Genomic DNA, 16,619 nt, shown 5'->3' with positions numbered 1-16,619 from the left:
CTGAATAGAATGAACCTTTAAAATAACATTGTTTTCAAAAACCTGTTTACAGTATCTCTTAGAATGATACCCAGTTCTTATTAATAGAAGAAGAAAAGTACTTTTTTCCCAAACTGTTGTGCACTCTTAAGCAATCTACAATAAAAATTGTATTTTTTCATGCTGGGAATGATGTTAATTACAAAAAAACCTTGTAGCACACTTGGCACTGTAGTCTCTTGATTAGCATAGCTTTTTATTCATCAAACAAGTTTCACATTGACTATTTTTCCTCTATAAAAATGGTGTCTTTGTACTTATGCAGCATCCATGAAGAATTTCTTGGGTGTTATTTTGTACCTGATCCTAAATGGCAGGTTCTGCATTCTGCCATCTGTCTAGCTTTCCCATTTGACGCAGCTTCTGAAAGGTACTTTCGGAATTGAGGACTATCTGCAAGAATGATGCTAAATGCATGCATTTTACTCTTTGTTTAATGCAAAACTATTTTTCCTTTACAGCACAATAAGAACAGGAAAATAATGATGGTGGGTTCAATCCTTATAGTAATACAAAGAGGATTATTATCATCATTAGAAATCAAGCAAGTTTTATTTATTGCACATGCAGTACAACCACTAATGCAAATTACCCTGTAAATTCAAAAGGAATCTCTATCATAGGAGTGGATGGAATGTTTCTATTGATATTTTGCTTAAAGCAGAAAATTAATTCTTTTGACAGCCAACTCATAATTGCAAGCTCACTTTCAACTACGGCTTTCAAACAGTTGAAACATGTCTGTTTATAAAACGATACGGTACAGTACACAATAGCAAATCAGGTCATAGACATTCAAAAGAAAAAAAAGATCAAAGGACAGATTCATTCACATCTGCAAGCCCTCAAGAGTGTACAGGTCAAATGTCCCCAGAAAACTAGGCTGGTGGCACAAATTCTCTATGTTGGCACCAGCAGAAGCAGCTGCTATCTTTATAGGATGCAATTTTGCTTACATCACCCTTCAGAGCAATCTTCTGTAACCCAGCCCAATACACCTTCTGCTTTATTCTTGGACTTCACGTTTGCATTTCTACAGAGTCCTGTCCTGCAAACTGACTCAAAGTTCAGGTAATAGATTTCCAAGATTTGGAAATGTTATGTTTATTTCATATTTCATTCCATCTAAGCAAACTGTAACTTTCTGAAGTGAAATATGTTGAGTATGTCACGTGTATTTTGCATGTTAGTTCTGCTTCACATGAAAACTTCTCACAGACCCCTGTGATGCCTTACTACAAAAATATGTAGCTGCAAAGAATGTTTGTGGGAAGTTAGAAGTGTCAGAAAACCATGTAAACAATCTAACAATAGAGCCTTGAATTTCTGAATATAATTGCACATGTAAAGTCAAAATATAATATTTAAACGATTTTCATGTAATGATGAGTGTGGGGTAGAGAGAATCCAGATAGAATTTTTTTTTTTACAGTTCCAGGAAAAACATGGCCTTGACTTGGAAGTATATCATTAAATATTTTTATACAGCATAAGTTGTCATTACCTAATCATATGATTTGTATAACTGAATTGCAAAACAGGAAATAAACAAAAAAAAAATTCAAGCTATAAAAGATGTGAGTTTAAAATTTTCTTTGTATTTCTGATTAAAACTATTAGGTAGCTAAATCGTTACCCATTATTTTAAAAAGCATCTGTAAATTAAAAATAGATAAATTTCTGTGGGACTTGGATGTCAGGTATTCCTGAAAAGCTTTATTTCACTGCTTCCCAACCCTGAATCATTCCATTTAAATGCAGTTGTATTTCAGTTGCTCAGTGAAACTGTCCATGTAATGTATACAGTTGACAAATAATCTGCAGAAAAAGCTAGATCGATTTGAAGATCTTTTCCTGTAAATGGCATTCAAATTATTTGTACAAACACACAGGATTTCTGCTGTCTTCTTCAGGCCACTTCCTCCAGAGAGCTCTCCATCAAATCTCTCTAGTTCTACTCTTCTGGTGATCCAAAGTCAGCACTGGGATGGTCCAACTGCATGAATTACTGTCTGCTAGAGGTGCACCCCGAGGGCTTCTGTGTGCAGCATCACGTGAGCCCTACTAATGTCACCCTGTTGGTATAAACTGAGCTAGCTGGACCTTAAGGGACAAGATTGTGCACTGATATTGTAATAGAAATTAGGTACTAAGAAGGAGGCTGGAGGATTTAAATATTTCTGCCTCCAGCTTAAGCAACACTAAATCTTGGTCTTTATCTGAAAAACTAGGCAAATTAACCCATTCAGCATTCATATGCCAAAATTGTCAGTAATACACTAAGAACCGTCAAAATAGTAACAATTCCAATCATTACTTTATAAAAATAATTCTTTTGAAGGTGTCAGGAAGAAGGATGAAACATGCCAATATCCTACCCTGAGAATCATTCTGTTGATTTGCACAGATTTCTTATTATATTCCCATCTAATGCATTGGACATGTGTGCTTGTGATGACACAAATACTTGCAAAGCTTACCAGATAAACCACGTTCTCTTCAGACAGCAAAAAATTTCTTGATGGTCATATTTGCTAATTACATTTAGACTCAATGTTCTTAAAGGTCTTTTCCAACCAAAGTGATTCCATCATTCTCTAAGTCGCACATCCTGCTTGTCCTGGTTTAGGGCAAATTTGGCAGCAAACCTCAAAAAGGGGTGATTTATTAAAAATATTGATCTAGTACTTGTATCCAACTGTGACGGACAAAGGCTCTCTAACAGTTTAAAGTTAGAAAGTGTATGTTTATTGCAATGCCAGGCAGCGTGTGAAATAGCTCCCAAATACACACTGTGATTTACAGGTGATTACAGTGTCCTTTTAACTATACAAGTATTGAATACCCAAAATACAAATACATATTCATAATTTTGGTACATCCCATTCCCCACTTTGTATGGTAATTAGTTCAAAAACTATTAAGCATGTGTAGTTTGTTCCTCAAAATGAGTTGGTGGTCCCTTTCATGGGGAGGGGTTCCAAAATGAGGAAATAAATGAAGTCTTCCTGGTTCTGAACTTTCTACATTTTCAATGCAAATATGACAAATGAACCCATTGGTAGAAGTCCCATTCCCCATCTTCAATTGGTTTCAGAACAGAGGAGGCCTACAATTGTCTTATGTTCCTAAAATCTATCAGTTTCTATATTCTTCATTATAAACCCAGTTAACCAAACATTATGTTGACAAGCAATTAATTATTAGTTAACTACTAACTCTTAACTTCATTAAGGCCTACCTATTTATTTTGATAAACTCTAATAAGGTTTATCTCTAAAACCTCAACTCCTCTACAATCCCTAAATTCCTTAAAGTTTAGGTCTCAGGGGGCCCCCCCTAGAAAGCCCACCCACACGGCCCCTCCCCTCAACTAGTTTGGGAAAAATTTCTTCTGAGAGAAGTGGAAAAAACCTGTTTTATTTAAGAGGCAAAGCACTCCCCAGCACAAAAAATGAACAATACCGGATGACAAAACTCAATCGCCGCTCTGAAGAGATGACAAATTCCGAAAGTCTCTCCTGTGGATGCTCTCTCTGTTATCATTCCCTCCAGGACTGGCAAAGGCTGCTGCCCAGAGTAGGCCCCCACAGGCCACAAAGTGCAAGCTCTCAGTGCTCCCCAGGTCCCAGTCCGGAGCAGGTTTGAACAGTTCCAAGAAAAAGGAAAGAAAAAAAGACAGTCAAGGGAAAACTCTGCCCCAGCCAGCTAAAACAACTGAAAAGCAAAGGAACACTCAGTTCTGCTCTGTCAGTGCCCGGACAACACAGTGCAGCACAAAATGTGGAATGTTGCTTTTAGACGAGTGAGTGCAGCCTCTGGTAACAAACTCCGTGCTTCTTCTTCTCCCCACCTTTGCTCTCAGAACCAGTCTTGAAGGCAGAGAATATAATATCCAGCATTAACAGAACAGATGACTGAGGATACAAGCATCATTAAGTCACCCTAGGACACTGCTCTACTGAGATATGTCACCAGACTATGCTAAGACAAAGTTTTGGAACTGCTAATTAAAATTCTACTATCACAGTGAAGCTGAGGAGGAAACACAGCTCTCTCCAGTTGCCTTGTGGTATGCCAATACTTCCTTTCAATCACAATGTTTTTTGTTTTTAAGTCAGTGACATCACAGGCATAATTCAACAGCTTTTGGGCAGGAAGGAAGATATTATTCTTCTCATTATACTGATGGGTAAGCTGAAATGCAAAGCAGTTAATTCAAAGTGAAACAGCGATAAAGTCAATAGTAAAACTCACCACAGTTTTGTTTACTACCCTAAGTCCTTTCTATCCCAAAATACAAGAACAGCTGTAAAAGCCTTGTGGCTACTTAATTTTTCCTATACCTACATGGGAGGGTAAGGGATAAATGATCCCAAACAATGGTCATCCACAACAAAGCATTCTTGACATCATATTCAGCTTTTGCATAGTGAGCTCTTCACCTCATCAAGTTATTCCATTGCAATAGTTTGGGGAGTACCTTAGAGGGCTGGGCTTAGAGGGCTGGGTGCTGTTTGGTTTGAAACCATCTTGACCATTCAGGAACGCAGTAGCAATGAGAAAGTTCAAAATAAGATAGTGCTATGCATTGATTTTAATATATGACAGACATATTTCTACAACACAGAAGGCTGACCTAATGCCTCACTACAACATGGCTGAAGTGGCATCCTGTTCCCCATAGGTTTTTCCATTTGTTTTTAGCTGCTTTCTTACCAGATTAATGAGCTGAACTAGCTCAAAAAGGAATCAGATAAGTGCCAGAGCTTTAAAACAAAAAAAAGAAAAGCAAAATGGTGATTTGTAGGTGCATTTGAAAATAGAAGCTTTATGTATTTTTTGTAGATACATAGCATTCTCTAGAATGATATTGCTCCAACTGTTTGAATTTGGTTTTCTTTTCCCTCCTCAATTCTAAATGTTATGCATTCTTTTTGACCATTTCAGTAAATAGATTTTCTGATACGTGTGAAAGACGGTCTGAAGTTCCCCTCATTTGCCTCACGACCATTCCCAGGACAGACATTGGAAACCTAAAGACCCTGATGGGAATACTGGCCTACTGGTGGTGGATGAACGCCAGAAATCCTGAGGCCCCTGAGCAGAATTCTGGCCTGCCAAGTGATTGTTCGCCTCTGTGTCTACAGTGACTGCTTCTAGCAGGGCCTGCCAAAGGGCGACCCGGCCTATATGCTTGCACCTGCTTCACGACAATAGACCAGGAATTTTCCCACCTCTTGGCCAGATGAACTTGCTGGGGCAACTTGGTAGCCCCCCCATGGAAAATCCTTCATCTGCTCCACTACCAGCGTGAGGCACTGAGTTTGAAGCCCCCCTACCAAGGACTGAGACTGAGACACCTGTAATTCTGATCCAGGGCTGCTGGCCTGACTGAAGCAGGATGCCTGCTAAGTGTTGCCTACAGATGTGTTCACTGGACCTATACTGGTTTCCCATAGAAAGCAGTCCTGAAACATTGGGTCCCACTCACTGCTGATACTGACTTATCCTGCTGAGAACATGGACTGTCTGTACCCGTCTTCAATACCTTTTCCCCCCTCAGCAATTTCAATAGACTTCTTCTTCTTCTTGATTGTATCTGTTCCCCCTCAGCCTTTTCAAGATCTGTTTCCGCCATCAGCAATGGACTATAATAGAACCTTGAGTTAACCAGGACTTTGAGATCTTGCCAACGTGACTAGGCAAACTCTATTGGCTGGACTACGAGGACTTAGTCTCTTCATGTTTGGTAGCTATACTCCTGTCCCAGTTCAGGGCAAATTTTGGAGAGAACCTCCAAAGGGTTTCCTCTAGGAAAGCAGATTCATTTGGCCCCTCCCCCCAACCGGTCTGGGAGAAAACACCTCCTTGGGGAAAAAGTGGAAAAAACCTATTTATTAAACAATAAAACCTAAACAATATTAAAAATTAAAACCCCTTGTTGCTCCAAAAGAGATGACAAACTGAGAAAGTCCTCTCCCTCGGTTGCAGTTCCCCTCACTCAGTCTCTTATCAGTCCCTCTGGTGCTGGAAATGTTGCAGGCAAGGCCCAGCCTAGTGGGCCACAGGTGCATGCTGCTGGTGCTCCCTGGGTGTTCAGTCCAGAGCAGGTTTCAAGAGGTCCAAAGAAAAGGGAAAAAAGAAAAAAAAACACAGTCCAGGGAACTTCTTTGTCTCAGCTAGCTAAAACTAACTAAAAGCAAAGGAGAGTTCTATCCTGCTGTCTGTTCATCCACAGACAACATAGTCCAGGAGCAGGAATGTGGAGGAGTGAGTGCAGTGTCTGAAAACAAACTGGACACTGCTTTTCTCCCGCCTTCACTCTCTGCAACAAGTCTTAAAGGTGCAATATTTATTATTCAGCATAAACAGAACAAGACGACTGGGGATAAAAGCATCATATAGTCAACCAAGGACAACTCCCTCTCTCTTTCTCCCCCTCTTTTCTATTCTTTTCCTCTCCCTAATTCCTTTCACACATTTGCTGTGGTCATTCTATAAAGGTGCATTTGTTTTGATACTGCAATCCCCTTTCCGTGTTGTCTGTTGCACTCTGAGATCAGTTAAGGAATCATCACCACCCCCATTCGTATGAGCTGATCGTGACATGAAATTGGCGTCACGGACAGGATTCTGATAGACAGAGGGGTCTGCAGGGCTGTTTGTAGTCTCTAACAGGGGAAGGACGATTTGCTTCAGCCACACCTAGCCCCTCATCCTGAAAGGGTTGAACAAAGCTGGAAAACAAGGAAAGCTCTTCGAATTTCCTGCAAACTGCACATGCCCAGGTGAAATACACCCCCATACTCTATTGAGGGTTCTGTCTTTAGAATTTCACAAAAGATCTTTTAGTGCAAAAGGGGAAACTGTTTTTGTCTATGTGTGACTTTGGACTGTCTGGGAAGGAAGGGACAGCTTGAAGGAACTGAGCAGGGCCTCCCAGGCAGATTTTGTCTCTTCACCCAGCCAGCAAAGCAAAGGGGAACACAGCAAAGGCTGTGAGATTGTCTAACTTAAGTTTGCACCTCCCTGTCGTGGTTTTAGTCCCTTCATAAAATGACTGAAAACTCTAGCACAAAAGTTAAAGCTGAATTTTCTGCTCTGCTTGCTAAATACAATGCCAAGCCTTCTCCAAGCAGGGAGGTTTGGGCAGAGAACAACTGGTTTAATTTAGAAAATGTCATAGATGGAATTTGTTCTTTACAACATGAAAGAGAATTTAAACTGGGCAAAAATAAAACCATCCTCTGCTCAGTTTTGGCAGCTTGTCTCACAGCAGCCATAGAAACCCATTTTAAGTGAAGAAATGAGGAAATAGCAAGAATAGATTCCCTTCAAAACCTAGTTGAAATGTTGTAAAAAGAATTAAAGGAAGATAGAAATGAGAGCTATATGTTGCGAGCTGCCCTTACAGAGGAACTTGCTAAGAATTCACATCATACTGTTTCCTCTACAGAGGCAGAGGAAAAGGAAACTCCTCACATTAAACAAATCTATCCCCATAAGGAACTTGAGGCAGTAAAAAACTGGGGAGAATACTGCTGTCCTCACTTGAGACCCTTGGTTCAAACAGAATAGAACTATATTAATGATGAGGAATGTTGGGGGACACAAGACAGATGATGCACTTTGGACCTGGTTAACATAACATATTTGATAACAGGATGCCTTGGCATAAACAAATGGAACTTTGAAAATTAGACCTGGATTGCAATAAGATTAAATCAAATGGGTTTACTGGAAAAAGAAAATCCCATTAAACTCTCCCCTGAACCCTCCCCTAGGACCCTCCCCTGAACCCTCCCTGGCCCCCCCAGCCCACCCCACCTGTGGTCCCACAGCCTTCCAGCCACCCCCAGGCCCCCTCAGCTCAGCCCCTTGCCCCAGGGCATCCCCCCACAGCCTTCCGAGCACCCCCAGCTCAGCCCCCCCACCCCAAGCAAGAGATGTTGTTATATGCATGTTTGTGTATGTGATTTTAACCTAATCATTGTAGTACACATTACTAGTCTCCCTGAAATAGTATATAAGCACTTGTATCCCACAATAAAATTGGATTATGATCACCGAGTCAGTCTCCCTGTCTCTCTGCATTGCCGAAAGAGGATCTTGACCCACATATCACAACTAAACAAATACCATTCAGTGCTACCAAATTAGCTAAGCTGTAAAAAGAATTCGAGCACCTCCCACAAGAATCAGAGACAGAATATGTCTTCCGAGTGTCCCTCAGTGGTGGGGAGCAAATTAAATTAACCGAACAGGAGGCCAGTAGGTACTGGGGACATGGAGTCTTCTTAACAGCAGGAGATAAGGAGATAAGCGTGATGCATGGTCCCTGACACAGGGGGCGTCTTTCTGGGCTGGGAGAATGAATCCTTTGGAAAGGGGTGACCCCCTGGCAATCGTTGGCACCGCCGACCAGCTCTTAGAAAGTGTCCACAAAGCCGCCTGCCTGCAAATGATTCATGAAAAGAAATTACTTCCTGGTTTTGAATGCCCAATGCAATTACCTGTGAAGCCAGAACTACTGACCCCTTGAGTTTGTGGGCTTCCAGAATCACTTAAACCTACAACAACGACTCTACAGAAAACCATAATGGCTTTGAATCCTGTAAAAAGACTAGATAGATTCCTCAGGAACTCCACTGACCAAAGTGGACCTAGAGATCCTGGCTTCACTCCCTACTCTTCCCCCTCACAGCCCTCAGCTTCTCAATCTGATTCACCTGCCAGTAGCCATGGGGTGAAGTTGCAGTAGATCTGATTAATTATTGTAGACAATATGGACCTATAAAAACCCCGGAGGAGAAATCAGAAAAAAACAAAGATGTTTGATTTATTGGGGCTCCTCACAGTGAAAATATAGAGAAAGGAAAACAAATCTCTAACCACCACCGTTGGGAAATTACAAAGCGGGTCCCCAAAGAGGTGATGGATGGTTTGCCCCTTAATAAGTTGCAGAAAATAATAAATAATTGGCACCAGCGAAAACTGAATCCATCATCTCAACTCAGTGCACCCCTCCCTTCTCAGGAACCAAAACTAACCCTCCCCAGCCTCTCCCACAGAACACAGGCAGTGAACCAAAACCAACAGGGTTTTTGGGAAACAAATCTCTCTGCCGCTTACAGGTGGGCAAAGGGGCAGAGCTTGGTTTATTTAAGAATGCTCACTAAAAAGAAATCAGGAGATATATTAATCCCAGCTATCATGGGCCTCAAAAGGCTACTAGTAACCTTTTTGATTGACACTGGGGCTCAAATCTCTGCACTAACCAAAAAGGATGCCCAGAGGTGTGGAATTGTTCCAAGTAAGAGACAATGCTGTGTTCTTAACTCTCTGGGAACTACAGAATCTATGAATGTTGCCTTAGTCAAACTGACGATCCCTGGAGATGAGCATCAACTAGTCATCAAAATAGTAATTGGGAACATTCCAAATAATTGATTAGGAATGGATGTCCTTGCTGGGAGGCAGTGGGAAGACTCTGAGGGATTTCTGTGGTCTTTTGGCACACTGCCACTTAACATTAGGTTGCTTCAAACTGCACCGTCCCTACCCTAAAATAAAACAACTAATGTAAAACAATACCCTCTACCTTCTGGTGCCAGAGAAGGTATCAAAGCGGTTCTACAGGACTTGAGAAACCAAGGGGTAATAATTCACACACATTCTCCTTTTAATTCACCGGTATGGCCAGTCTGAAAAGCCAGTGGAAAGTGGAGATTAACAATAGATTTTCGTAGGCTTAATGCCAACACAGACTCTCCTACAGCAGCAGTCCCAAACTTAGCTGAGTTAATAACATCAATTCAAGAAAAGGCTCACTCAATCATGGCAATGGCAATTATGGATGTCAAAGACATCTTCTTTATGACACTTATACAGCCAGAAGATATGGACCATTTTGCCTTCACATGTGAAAGGATAGCAATACACTTTCACTAGGCTTCCCCAAGGCTACAAACACTCCTCTACTTTGGCCCACCATGCTTTAGCCCAGGAATTAGAAAAAATACCCAAACCTGATCCTGTAGCTGATAATCAATACATTGATGACATTCGGGGCAGGGGGGGGGGGTATGAAATAGAGGAAGTAGGGAAACATCAGCAGAAAATAATCTCTCACTTAAAAAGTCTTGATTTGCAGATGCCCCCAGAGAAAATTCAGAAGCCTTCTCAGGAAGTGAAGTTTTTGGGGATTTGGTGGAAAGGAGGTATGACATGTATTCCACCCAATACCCTAACCTCTTTAGATCAGATTCAAATGCCTGAATTGAGGAAAGATCTCCAGCAAGCTCTAGGACTATTAGTGTTCTGGAGAAAACACATCCCAGATTTCTCAATAATTGCTAGGCCCTTTTTTGACTTGCTGAGGAAAAGGATGAAATGGGATTGGACTCCTTCTCAGGAAGAAGCATTGCAATTACTGATTTTTGAGGCAACAGCTCACCAAGCACTAGGCCCTATCCATCCCACAGATCCCCTTCAGGTGGAATGGGAATTTGCCTCCTCAGGGCTATCAGTACACATTTGGCAGTGGGGTCCCAAGGGTCCAACAGGGCCTCTTGGTTTTTATTCCTGTGGTTTCAAAGATGCTGAGAAAAGATACACTACCTGGGAAAAGGGGTTGTTTGTGGTTGGCTTAGCTCTCCTAGAAGAGGAAAAAATTGCACAACAGCCTATTGTATTAAGAGACCCTTTCAAAGTTATCAAAATTGTCACTAATGGGACCCCCCCCACACACACCTGACAGGGTAGCGCAAAGGGCCTCAGTTAGAAAATGGTATGCTCAGCCTGCGAGCAATGTTGCAGGTGACTGGAGAGACATCCTTTAGAAGATGACCCTCTGCATTTAAGAAAGGGTAAATGCTTATGGGACACATGGCAGGTAGACTATATTGGCCCCTTTAAGAAGTCAGGAGGTAAACACTTTGTGCTAGTAGGAGTAGAAATTGTATCTAGGTTGGTTCAAGCTGATGCTTTTAGAAGAGCTACAGGTGATAATACAGTTAAAGCTTTGCAGGGGTGGTTTGGAACTTTCCCAAAGCCACAGGAAATTCAATCTGATAACAGGTCCCACTTCACTGCTAGAGGTGTACAGCATTGGGCAAAAGGTGAAGGAATGAAGCAGACTTTCCACACCCCTTGCTACCCTCAAGCTAAGGGGATCTTAGAAAGGACCAATGGTTTTTTGAAAGGACTTCTGAAGCCACGGGAGGGAAATTAGGACGTTCGGTTATGGGAAGCTGTTAAAAGAGTGAACAGTAGATGGGGGGTGAATGGATGTCCCAAAATCACTGCCTTTTGCCCAACAGCTCCAAGCATCATTGCCTTACTACGGGGACCTGACGATTCAAAAAATCCAGCACATTACCCTGGACAGCCTGTTCTGGTGGACCTCTCTACTGTAGGGGAACTAGTGCTGAAAACCCCTCTGAAGAAATATGCATGGGTAGCCTCTGATGCTCTAGGGAAAGAGCATCGGATAAATACATGCTGGATAATTCTATCATTTTAACTCTTTTCTGCCCCTCAGTGGAAGGATTTCTGTTGTTTTTACTTTTACAGAAGAACCCTGAGGGACATGAGAATCATCTAAACCATGATAACACTGGTGATACTTTTCTGCATCCTACCACAATTCCATGGACAGGATCCTGCTGAGTGGTTGTGATCTGAAGCTACCCTCCATCCCACTAATGTTCTGGGAGCATATCCCAAGGGTGGCCACCCAAACCTAGAGCCTATAGTTCTGCATGACTCTGAGGTATATCGTCCAAGTGGAGTGGGGATGGGATCAGAAGGACTGGACTAGAGCCCTAACTGGAACAATTGGTGAGTCGATTGTGGGAGCATGCAGAAAAATGGAAGGATCTCTCTATGTGAAAGCTGCCTCCATTACAGTTGCTGGAAATTTTATGGAAGCAGGTAGGAAAAATGATTGGGATATCCCTTCAGCAAGACTGTGTCCTACAAACAAGTGGGAGTGTGCCAAACAAATTCCTCTTACTCTGTGTTGCTACCCCGAGTATGTTGGGCATTACACTCTAGGTCCCAAAACGAACAATGTTGCAAGTACAAAGGATTGTAAAAATGAACCAATTGATTGCTGTCATAATTTTACTTTAACTAAACCGACTTATGTGACATCCCGCTGGCAAAATAACTTGACCAACCAGTTAGGTTGAAAAGGCTTAGCTCATAAATTTAAGATAGACACTATAACAAAACCCTCACTGAGCACCGTAGTTACATCCCAGTGGATAGAAGGGACTGAGAGCATGAAGCCCACACTGAGTACCATAGTTACACCCCAATGGGTAGAAGGGACCAAGAGCACAAAGCTGACATTGAGTACAGTAGTTCCATCCCAGTGGGTAGAAGGGACTGAGAGTCCCCTTAGTCAATGTGTTACCAAATGGCCTTGGTCCCACGCTTTTGTTCACTTTGCAGGAATGGGAAAAACAAAAAACCTGGCAGCTTCAAGGGGTAGTGGGAGAAGAAATTAGCCAAATGATTTGCGGAACTACTTATAGCAAAGCAATCTCAATCAGTGTTTTGACAGATCAGACAAATAAGTGTGAGCAGGTTTGTATGCCCCCAAGCATACAAGACTGTTGGCACAATTTTACATTAACACAAACTGCAGAAGTAGTTTGTCCTTGGTCCAAAAATACTGAAGGCCTTTCTTTTAAGTTGATAATAAATGGTATGACCCAACCTTCTACTACCACCACTCCAGCCCAACAACCGCTTATGCCTAGCCCAAGAAGTTTTGAAATTGGACCATACATAATCAGGAAAACTGGTCAACAACACATATTGTTCAATCTGGCGTGGTCTCTTAAACAAGTCAAATTGCTGATGATGCAAAACAATGTCTCAGAAATTCAGCCGGCCTGTTTGCCTTTTTTGCAGACTTCCTTTGAGGGTTGGACCACCTGGCTGCAAAAACGGAAAGTCCATTTTTTCTTTAAAAATGGACACTAAGAGACATAACCGGTGTTTTGGGAACAGGTTTTGGAATTCTAAATAGTATTGATTCAGAAGTACTAATGGATAAATTGGCTGCCACAAATAGAGATTTGACCAAATTAAAACAACCACTGCAATCATCCTTATTGGCTTTGGGAACACAGCAGTGCTTGCTATCAAACATATTACCAGCTTGGGAAAAGGTAAATATAATTGATCACAATTTGGTAAATTATGCACCCGGTGCTACACAAAATAACCTTTCTTTGGCTCTTAGCTCTATCCAGGCACAATTGTCAATGCAGTCAGTTGCTGCCTCAATGATAAGAGAAGGTAAAGAAGGCAATTTTCCTACCGAAATTCGGAAAAGAATTTGGGACAGTGCCATTGATTTTGAAAGAGAATTACAATCCTGGTGGCACTTGGTGAATTTTACTTATAACCCCATTACAAACACAGCCACAGCTCTTGTGTTAACCATACGCAATGCCTCAGTGCATTTGAGATTTCCTATTAGTGCATTAAGGCTAAATCATGATGGAGCTGTTCCCTATCTTTCTGAACATAGAGAATGGGCCCATCAAACTGGTGAAAAATGGCAAAATGTTAATTTGGAATCTTGTATTGTCCAAGAACAAGACTTAATCTGTGAAAGTAATGCAATTATAGCTCAAGACGTTTGTTTGGACGTAGAACAAAATATCTGTCATTTTGAAATTCATCCTAACGAGACTTCCGAAACAGTCCTTAAACATATAGGCAATGGGTATGCATGCTTTAGAACTGCTTGTGATATGGTATTGGTAGAAAATGTAGTAGTGGATAGTAAAAATCATTCAAATTTTTGTGCTTGTAACTTTACAAAATTGCAGGATGTGATTTTTCTTCAGAAGATCCGGTTACCTCCCATTACCTTTTCTAATCCAATTAAAGACCAATTCACAAACTACTACTGTCCTAGGGTGACCTCATGATGCTTGTATCCCCATCCGTGTGTTCTGTTTATGCTGGATATCATGTTCTGTGCCTTCAAGACTAGCTCTGAAGAGCGAATATTTCATTTTGGTTTTGCTATCAGCCGCTCCCCCACGGCTGGCAGGACACAGAGACAGGGCAGTTACATGGTGCTGCTTTTGCTTTTTGCTTTGCTTTTCGCTTTGCTCTTGCTTCTGCTTTGCTCCTGCTTTGCTCTTGCTTTTTTGCTCCTGCTCATTAGTTAGTTTAGCTAAGCAGTCCAAATTTTCCCTGGACTGTTTCTTCTTTCCCTTCTTTGGACCAACTTGAACCTGCTCTGGACTGGGACCTGGGAAACACCGGGAGTTTGCACCTTGTGGCCTGGCCTGTAGCAGCTACCCCAGCACTGGAGGGACTGATAACAGAGCAACCACCTCCAAGACAGACTTTTTGAAGTTGTCATCTTTTTCAGAGGGGTGAAAGAGTGGTGTCATCTGGTATTGTTCCTTTTGTGTGCTGGGGGGTGCTGTGCCTGTTAAATAAACAGGTTCTTTCCACTTCTCTCCAAGGAATCCTTCCTGACACGGTTGGGGGGAGGGGCCATGTGGGTTTGCTTTCTGGAGGTGTAAGAATCCATGTAACATGGAGGGGGCCCTTTTTGGAGGTTTTCTCCCAAATTTGCCCTTAACCAGGACATATACCTACTCCATTGGCATGAACATTACTTTGGTAAAGCAATTGTTGCTTCATCAGGACTTCATCAAAATATTGGAGAAGTTCAAGAAGAATGGGCAGAAAGCCCTGGTAACTGTTCATCACCATGTCATAGAAATACACCATGTCATAGAGAGAGTAAGAAAAGATGCTGAACACAGGTGGTGGGATACTCTTTTTGGGTGGTCACCTACTGCCACAAGTGTCCTGAACAATATGTGTCATCCCATCATTGTCCTTTTGAGTTTCGTTTTGATTGGGGATTTTTAATCAGCAATCTTACTCATTATGAATTGGAGAATGATGAAACAGTTAACAAAATTGATGTCTGTAATTAATGCACACAACTTGGCTGATGTCATTTTCACTGTGGACATCTCCGAGACTATTGACACAAGGCGACTATAAATGAGAGTATGTGATTTGAAATAATCTTCAATTTTCTTTTGTGATTATATGAAAATTACTTTTGATTTTTGGTGAATTGTTTTGAAACAAAAATATTTTAAATTAACTGTTGTTGATTTGTTTATTGCTTTATTGCCTTTGATTATTTGTGATTAGTTTTGATCATTTGAAAAAATTGTTTTAAAATACTATGGTTTAAATTAATATGAATTATATTTGTTTATTGTTTCCTTCCCCCCCTTTTTCTATCTTTTCTTTTCCTTCCATTCTCTCTCTCTGTCTGACGTATTGTCTCTGCTTTCTGGGATATGCTACCAATGTAAGACAAGTCCTAAAGACTTCACAACAATACTACAGAACACTACTGATGAAGACTCTTTGAAGACTGTCGTGAGTCACCGGGTGCTGTGAAAGACGGTCTGAGGCTCCCCTCATTTGCCTCATAACCGTCCACAGGACCAATATCAGGACCCTGAGGACCCTGATGGGAGTTCTGGCCTGCTGGTGGTGGATGAACACCAAAAATCCTGAGGCCCCTGAGCAGAATTCTGGCCTGCCAAGTGATTGTTCGCCTCTGTGTCTACAGTGACTGCTTCTAGCAGGGCCTGCCAAAGGGCGACCCGGCCTATATGCTTGCACCTGCTTCACGACAATAGACCAGGAATTTTCCCACCTCTTGGCCAGATGAACTTGCTGGGGCAACTTTGGTAGCCCCCCCCATGGAAAATCCTTCATCTGCTCCACTACCACCGTGATGGACGGAGATTGAAGCCCCCCTACCACGGACTGAGACTGAGACACCTGTAATTCTGATCCAGGGCTGCTGGCCTGACTGAAGCAGGATGCCTGCTGAGTGTTGCCTACAGATGTGTTCACTGGACCTATACTGGTTTCCCATAGAAAGCAGTCCTGAAACATTGGGTCCCACTCACTGCTGATAATGACTTATCCTGCTGAGAACATGGACTGTCTGTACCCGTCTTCAATACCTTTTTCCCCCTCAGCAATTTCAATAGACTTCTTCTTCTTGATTGTATCTGTCCCCCCTCAGCCTTTTCAAGATCTGTTTCCCCCGTCAGCAATGGACTATAATAGAACCTTGAGTTAACCAGGACTTTGAGATCTTGCCAAAGTGACTAGGCAAACTCTATTGGCTGGACTACGAGGATTGCGTCTCTCCACGTTTGGTAGCTATACTCCCTCTCTCCTTCTCCCCCTCTTTTCTATTCTTTTCCTCTCCCTAATTCCTTTCACGCACTTGCTATGGTCATTCTATAAAAGTGCATTTGTTTTGATTGATACTCCAATCCCCTTTCCATGTTGTCTGTTGCACTCCGAGATCAATTAACAAACCATCACCACCCCCGTTGGTATGAGCGGATCGTGACAGTACCTTCTTTCAAGCTGAAATTGGTTCTAGCCCATATAAGCACACTGGTAGACTCTAAAAGATAACATTCAGAATGGATTTCCCTTGTCTTCCCATTAAAGCAAGTGAAGAAAGCAGACAGGAGATCTTC

General features: G+C 41.9%; 1 pseudogene; it reads left to right on the top strand.

Annotated features, from left to right (window-relative positions):
• Positions 1-15,630, top strand: part of LOC136568461 (uncharacterized) — a 29,701-nt pseudogene extending 14,071 nt beyond the window's left edge.
• The last annotated feature ends 989 nt before the right edge of the window (positions 15,631-16,619 follow it).

The sequence above is a fragment of the Molothrus aeneus genome, chromosome 33 (genome assembly GCF_037042795.1).
Source record: "Molothrus aeneus isolate 106 chromosome 33, BPBGC_Maene_1.0, whole genome shotgun sequence".
Taxonomy (NCBI): Eukaryota; Metazoa; Chordata; class Aves; order Passeriformes; family Icteridae; genus Molothrus; species Molothrus aeneus.
This window is presented reverse-complemented; position numbering and strand designations above follow the sequence as displayed.